The 5,774-nt window shown below is 41.8% G+C and overlaps 2 non-coding genes across 2 annotated transcripts; both read left to right on the forward strand.

Moving 5' to 3' along the window:
• Nucleotides 1-4,792: 4,792 nt before the first annotated feature.
• LOC112724323 (small nucleolar RNA R71) lies at nucleotides 4,793-4,900 on the forward strand. Its single transcript, XR_003163491.1, has one exon. It is a non-coding gene; the product is annotated as a small nucleolar RNA R71 (small nucleolar RNA).
• A 560-nt stretch (nucleotides 4,901-5,460) lies between these two features.
• On the forward strand, nucleotides 5,461-5,568 carry LOC112724324 (small nucleolar RNA R71). The gene has a single exon (XR_003163492.1). It is a non-coding gene; the product is annotated as a small nucleolar RNA R71 (small nucleolar RNA).
• Nucleotides 5,569-5,774: the final 206 nt, after the last annotated feature.

Here is a 5,774-nt window from a genome sequence, read left to right on the forward strand (position 1 = left end):
TCTTGAATAGTTTTGGCATCTCACTTTATCCATTGAGGTTCAGAGTGATTGGCATCTATAGGAACTTCAGATTTCGAATAGTGTTATTGACTCTCCTAGTTCAGTATGATGATTCTTGAACACAGCTTCTTTATGAGTCTTGGCCGTGGCCCTAAGCACTTTGTTTTCCAGTATTACCACCGGATACATAAATGCCACAGACACATAATTGGGTGAACCTTTTCAGATTGTGACTCAGCTTTGCTAAAGTCCCCAATTAGAGGTGTCCAGGGTTCTTAAGCACACTCTTTTTTTTGCTTTGGACCTTGACTTTAACCGCTCAGTCTCATGTTTTCACTTGACACCTACACGCCACAAGCACATGGTTAGGGACAGCTTGGTTTAGCCGCTTAGACCAGGATTTTATTCCTTTAGGCCCTCCTATCCACTGATGCTCAAAGCCTTGGGATCCTTTTTATTTATCCTTGCCTTTTGGTTTTAAGGGTTATTGGCTTTTTGCTCTTGCCTCTTGGTTTTAAGAGCTTTTGGCTTTTTCTGCTTGCTTTTTCTTTTTCTTTCTATTATTTTCGCCTATTATATTTATTTATTTATTTATTTTTGCAAGCTTTGTTCTTTGCTGCTTTTTCTTGCTTCAAGAATCATTTTTATGATTTTTCAGATTATCAAATAACATGTCTCCTAGTCATCATTCTTTCAAGAGCCAACATATTTAACATTCTTAAACAACAACTTCAAAAGACATATGCACTGTTCAAGCATTCATTCAGAAAACAAGAAGCATTGTCACCACATCAATATAATTAAGCTAAGTTCAAGGATAAATTCGAAACTCATGTACTTCTTGTTCTTTTGAATTAAAACATTTTTCATTTAAGAGAGGTGATGGATTCATAGGACATTTATAACTTTAAGACATAGTTACTACTACTAATGATCATGTAATGAAGACACAAACATAGATAAGCACATAACATAGAAAACAAAAAACAGAGAAAGCAAGAACAAGGAATGAATCCACCTTAGTGATGGTGGCGTTTCCTTCTTGAGGAACCAATGATGTCCTTGAGCTCTTCTATGTCTCTTCCTTGTCTTTGTTGCTCCTCCCTCATTGCTTTTTGATCTTCTCTTATTTCATGAAGCATGATGGAGTGCTCTTGATGTTCCACCCTTAGTTGTCCCATATTGGAACTCAATTCTCCTAGGGAGGTGTTGATTTGTTCCCAATAATTTTGTGGAGGAAAGTGCATTTGAGGCATCTCCAGAATCTCATGGTAATGAGCTTCTTGCGCCTCTTGAGCTCCATGAATGGGCTCTCTTGCTTGCTCCATCTTCTTCTTAGTGATGGGCTTGTCCTCTTTAATGAGGATATCTCCCTCTATGTCAATCCCAGCCGAATTGCATAGGTGGCAAATGAGGTGAGGAAAGGCTAACCTTGCCATGGTGGAGGACTTGTCAGCCACCTTGTAGAGTTCTTGAGGTATAATCTCATGAACTTCCACCTCTTCTCCAATCATGATGCTATAGATCATGATGGCCTGGTCTATAGTAACTTCAGACCGGTTGCTAGTGGAAATGATTGAGCATTGAATGAACTCCAACCATCCTCTAGCTACAGGCTTGAGGTCCAATCTTCTTAGTTGAACCGGCTTGCCTTTGGAGTCAATCTTCCATTGAGCTCCTTCTACACATATGTCCATAAGGACTTGGTCCAACCTTTGATTAAAGATGACCCTTCTAGTGTAGGGGCGTTCATCTCCTTGCATCATGGGCAAGTTAAACGCCAACCTCACATTCTCTGGACTAAAATCTAAGTATTTCCTCCGAACCATTGTAACATAGTTCTTTGGATCCGGGTTCTTACTTTGATCATGGTTCTTGGTGATCCATGCATTGGCATAGAACTTTTGAACCATTAGGATGCCGACTTGTTGGATGGGATTTGTTAGAACTTCCCAACCTCTTCTTTGAATTTCATGTCAGATCTCCGGATACTCATTTTTTTTGAGTTTGAAACGGACCTCGGGGATCACCTTCTTCTTGGCCACAACATCATAGAAGTGGTCTTGATGGGATTTGGAGATGAACCTTTCCATCTCCTATGACTCGGATATGGAAGCTTTTGTCTTCCCTTTCCCCTTTCTAGAGGATTCTCCGGTCTTAGGTGCCATCAATGGTAATAGAAAAACAAAAAGCTTATGCTTTTACCACACCAAACTTTGAATTTTGCTCGCCCTCGAGCAATAAAAGAAAGAATAGATGAAGAAGAAGAAGAAATGGAGGAGAGGGAGAGTGGGGAGTGTTTCGGCCAAGAAGGGTGTAGAGGGGTGTGTTGTGTGAATTTGATGAAGAATGGAGGGCTTTATATAGGGAAGGGAGAGGGGAAAGGTTTCGGCCGTATGGGTGGGTTTGGGTGGGAAATTGGTTTTGAATTTTTGAAGGTAGGTGGAGTTTATGAGGTAGGTTTATGGGGAAGAGTGGATGGATGTGAGTGGTGAAGAGGTGATGGGGAAGAGAGTTTGAGGTGATTGGTGAAGGGTTTTTTGGGGAAGAGTGTTTATGGGGTTATGTAAAAGAAAGTGGTGAGAAGAAGTGAGTGGAGGTAGGTGGGAATCCTGTGGGGTCCACAGATCCTGAGTGGATCCTGTGGGATCCACAGATCCTGAGGTGTTCAAGGATTTACATCCCTGCACCCATTAGGCATGTAAAAATGCCTTTGCGCACAACTCTGGGCGTTCAGCGCCAGGTTGGTGGCCATTTTGGGCGTTCAACGCCCATTTGTGTGCCATTTCTGGCGTTGAACGCCAGAACCATGCCTGTTCTGGCGTTCAGCGCCCAGAAGCTGCCCATTTTGGGCGTTCAGCGCCAGAACCATGCTCTGTTCTGGCGCTGAACGCCAGACAGATGCTCCTCCAGGGTGTGATTTTTTCTTCAGCTGTTTTTGATTCCGTTTTCAACTTTTATATTTATTTTGTGACTCCACATGATCATGAACCTATAAAGACATATAATTAAGAAAAATATAGTTAGATAAATAAAAATTGGGTTGCCTCCCAACAAGCGCTTCTTTAATGTCAATAGCTTGACAGTGGGCTCTCATGGAGCCTCACAGATGTTCAGAGCATTGTTGAAACTCTCCAACACCAAACTTAGAGTTTGGATATGGGAGTTCAACACCAAACTTAGAGTTTGGTTGTGGCCTCCCAACACCAAACTTAGAGTTTGACTGTGGGGGCTTGGGTTGACTCTGCTTTGAGAGAAGCTTTTCATGCTTCCTCTCCATGGTTGCAGAGGGAGATCCTTGAGTTTTAAACACAAGGGAGTCCTCATTCCATTGAAGGACTATTTCACCTCTGTCAACATCAATCACAGCTCTTGCTGTGGCCAGGAAAGGTCTTCCTAGGATGATGGATTCATCCTCTTTCTTTCCAGTATCCAAGACTATGAAATCAGCAGGGATGTAAAGGCCTTCAACCTTTACTAACACGTCCTCTACTTGTCCATAAGCCTGTTTTCTTGAACTGTCTGCCATCTCTAATGAGATTTTAGCAGCTTGCACCCCATAGATTCCCAGTTTCTCTATTACAGAGAGGGGCATGAGGTTTATTCCTGAACCAAGGTCACATAGAGCCTTAAAGATCATGGTGCCTATGGTACAGGGTATTATGAACTTTCCAGGATCCTGTCTCTTCTGAGGCAATGTCAGTTGATCCAGATCACTTAGTTCATTGATGAACAAGGGAGGTTCAACTTCCCAAGTATCAATGCCAAATAATTTGGCATTCAGCTTCATGATTGCACCAAGAAACTTGGCAGTTTGCTCTTCAGTAACATCCTCATTCTCCTCAGAAGAGGAATACTCATCAGAGCTCATGAAGGGCATAAGGAGGTTCAATGGAATCTCTATGGTCTCTAGATGAGCCTCAGAGTCCTTTTGTTCCTCAGAGGGAAGCTCCTTATTGATCACTGGACGTCCCAGGATGTCTCCCTCCTTGGGATTCACGTCATCTCCTCTCCTCACAGGTTCGGCCATGGCAATTGATTCAATGGCCTTGCACTCTCCTTTTGGGTTTTCTTCTGTATTGCTTGGGAGAGTACTAGGAGGGATTTCAGTGATCCTTTTACTCAGCTGGCCCACTTGTGCCTCCAAGTTTCTAATGGAGGACCTTGTTTCATTCATGAAACTCAGAGTGGCCTTAGATAGATCAGAGACTAAATTTGATAAATTAAAATTATTTTGTTCAGAGTTCTCTGTCTTTTGCTGAGTAGATGATGGAAAAGGTTTATTATTATTAAACCTGTTTCTTCCACCATTATTAAAGCCTTGTTGTGGCTTTTGTTGATCCTTCCATGAGAAATTTGGATGATTTCTCCATGATGAGTTATAGGTGTTCCCATAAGGTTCACCTAAATAATTTACCTCTGCTATTGCAGGGTTCTCAGGATCATAGGCTTCTTCTTCATAAGAAGCCTCTTGAGTACTGTTGGATGCAGCTTGCATTCCATTCAGACTCTGAGAGATCATATTGACTTGCTGAGTCAATATTTTATCCTGAGCCAATATGGCATTCAGAGTATCAACTTCAAGAACTCCCTTCTTCATAGGCATCCCATTACTCACAGGATTCCTTTCAGAAGTGTACGTGAACTGGTTATTAGCAACCATGTCAATGAGTTCTTGCGCTTCTGCAGGCGTTTTCTTTAGGTGAATGGATCCACCTGCAGAGGTATCCAATGACATCTTTGATAACTCAGATAAACCATCATAGAATATATCCAGGATGGTCCATTCTGAAAGCATGTCAGAAGGACACTTTTTGGTCAACTATTTGTATCTTTCCCAAGCTTCATAGAGGGATTCACCTTCTTTCTGTCTGAAGGTTTGAACATCAGCTCTAAGCTTGCTCAGCTTTTGAGGAGGAAAGTACTTGGCTAAGAAAGCCATGACCAGCTTATCCCAAGAGTTCAGGCTGAGAGATTTTATCCTCAGCCTTGTTGTGGCTTTTGTTGATCCTTCCATGAGAAATTTGGATGATTTCTCCATGATGAGTTATAGGTGTTCCCATAAGGTTCACCTAAATAATTTACCTCTGCTATTGCAGGGTTCTCAGGATCATAGGCTTCTTCTTCATAAGAAGCCTCTTGAGTACTGTTGGATGCAGCTTGCATTCCATTCAGACTCTGAGAGATCATATTGACTTGCTGAGTCAATATTTTATCCTGAGCCAATATGGCATTCAGAGTATCAACTTCAAGAACTCCCTTCTTCATAGGCATCCCATTACTCACAGGATTCCTTTCAGAAGTGTACGTGAACTGGTTATTAGCAACCATGTCAATGAGTTCTTGCGCTTCTGCAGGCGTTTTCTTTAGGTGAATGGATCCACCTGCAGAGGTATCCAATGACATCTTTGATAACTCAGATAAACCATCATAGAATATATCCAGGATGGTCCATTCTGAAAGCATGTCAGAAGGACACTTTTTGGTCAACTATTTGTATCTTTCCCAAGCTTCATAGAGGGATTCACCTTCTTTCTGTCTGAAGGTTTGAACATCAGCTCTAAGCTTGCTCAGCTTTTGAGGAGGAAAGTACTTGGCTAAGAAAGCCATGACCAGCTTATCCCAAGAGTTCAGGCTGTCTTTGGTTTGAGAATCCAACCATAATCTAGCTCTATCTCTTACAGCAAAAGGGAAAAGCATGATCCTGTAGACTTCAGGATCTACTCCATTAGTCTTAACAGTATCACATATCTGCAAGAATTCAGTTAAGAACT

This window comes from Arachis hypogaea, chromosome 11, assembly GCF_003086295.3.
Source record: "Arachis hypogaea cultivar Tifrunner chromosome 11, arahy.Tifrunner.gnm2.J5K5, whole genome shotgun sequence".
In the NCBI taxonomy this organism is placed as follows: Eukaryota; Viridiplantae; Streptophyta; class Magnoliopsida; order Fabales; family Fabaceae; genus Arachis; species Arachis hypogaea.